Below are 2,205 nucleotides of genomic sequence, written 5' to 3' on the forward strand. Positions count from 1 at the left end.
ACAAGGGCGAGGAATGGCCAGAGAGGTAGGAGGGTGTTAAGGATTTTGAGCTGAGATTATTCTGGACTTTCTGCACAAGGGCAAAATGCCATTGCAAGTGTCCTTATAAGATAGAGGCAGAGGGAGATTATATATATGCAGAGAAGATGATGTGAAGATGGGGGTAGAGAGGGGAGTGATGTGGCCACAAACCAAGGAATGTGTGGAGCCACCAGAAGCTGAAAGAGGCCAGGAATAGATTCTTCCCTAGGGCCTAGGGGGAGCGTGGCCCTGATGACACCTTGATTTCAGATTTCTGGCTTCTAGACTGTGAGAGAATAAATCTCTGTTGTTTAAAGTCACCTGGTTTGTGGTAATTTGTTACACCAGTCCTAGAAGACTAACTCAGAAAAATCAGGAAAGCATGATATAATGGAAGCCAAGGACAAAAGGATTTCAAGAGGATGAGTGGTCAACGTTCAACAAATAGTTATTAAGTGCGTTCTATATAGTAAGTTCTGTCCAAGATTCTGGAGATGCTGTCCCCATGGAGCTCACATTCGAGTCTCCTAACCACAAATAAGCAGTGTTCGCTGCTGCAAAGATGTCAGCTAAAAAAGCTTGAAACATAGTTGAAGTGGATATTTGCTTTTTGTTTTTGCCACCTGGTATCCTTTCGTTTTATTTATAAATAAATATTTATAGTTTTATTATAGCACTTTCATTTCCTTTTAGACAACTTCCTTCACCATTGTGTGCATTCTGGGTAGTCTCCTGGGACTTTGGATCTCAAAGCAGAGGTACAAGAGTGGGAAATGTGTCCAAAGTTCATTCACTTCAAAAGTGGGGCTCTGACCAGGCTTTTGAATAGTTGTTGCTACCAACCCCCTAGGGCTGTCCTGGTTTCTGCATTTCTTTTGACCCTGGTCATCCAGATTCTTGATGATTCCTGCTCTATTTCTTTCTTAATGATTCCTTGTTGGCCTAAGGCAGTTAGAGTTCTCTTACTTGAACATAAAGACTTGTAATTGATATACACATCTGTTGACTTTCAGCCAGATTATGATTTATTGAAGAGTATAGTATCTAGGAGGAGAAGGAGTACAGACAAGTGACAAAGGGAAAGATGGTAAAATGGCTGGAGGAGGGCGTGGCTTAGGAGAGGTTTCCTTTCCCTTTATTTTCAGATACTGAGATTTATGTGTTGCTGGAGGTAGAAGCTGAAGATACAGCACAGAGTGGGGGTGACTGATGGATATGTGTCTATGAGGAAAGAAGAGATGGGATTTTGAACAATAGATGGTCTTCTCTAACTGAGGGAAGGAGGTGGATATGATTGGAACTAAGTCTGTGGGAGTGATGCAGAAAGTTTATGAGATTCCTTACCATTATCTTTTATTTTTTTTGTAAAGTGAGAGGCCAGATCATCACCCAAGAGTGAAGAGGACAGTGGTGGAGTTAGTACTTTGAGGAAATAGGAGGGAGATTGAGGTAGACAGTGTGGACGAGGAGAAGGAGAATCAATGAAAGCAACTTGGCAGAATTGGCTGGAAAGGCTGTGAGCCCTGTTTGGGTCAGACACCACAGTCTGTAAGGTTGTGTGGTTTTCTTCCTCAGCACTTAAGAGCATCAAGAAGACCAATAGTTGGGAGTGATCCAGGGCTTGGGTTTTATCAGGTGGCTGTGATGGAGAGACTATGATGTGAGCTTGTTGAGAATGCCAAGAGATGTTTGACAGGGTAAAATGTTGGGTCTAAGCTAGGAAGGGAGTGTTGACAGGAGAGGTAGATAGGGGTGAGGGAGAAGGGTGAAGGGGCTAGAGGGCCAGACAAAGGGACAGAACTGATGCTGAGAAAGTAACTGGGTCATCCAGCTGGGAGGATGAGGGTGTGGTCATAACATGGATGCTGGAGCTAGGATTCTAGGGGACGGGTAGGTCCAGGTGATGGGTAGATCCAGGTGATGGGAAGGTCCAGGTTATGGCCGAGGGAAGGAGTGGAAGGGCCACCGAGGAGAAGGTTGCTGCTGATAGGAGGTCAAGACAATGGAAGACTTAGGTTTTTGTGGTCATTCTAAAAGATGTTTCATTTCCTCAACCTAGAAGCAGAAAGGAAGACTGAGCCAGATCGTGGAGTCTTCAATAAATGATGAAGCAAGACAGGAAGTTTGGAAGATGACAGCAATGTGGAAAGAAAGTGTGCAGTAGGTAGGGATTTGTTTCATCAT

This window comes from Lutra lutra, chromosome 3 (assembly GCF_902655055.1).
Source record: "Lutra lutra chromosome 3, mLutLut1.2, whole genome shotgun sequence".
NCBI lineage: Eukaryota > Metazoa > Chordata > Mammalia > Carnivora > Mustelidae > Lutra > Lutra lutra.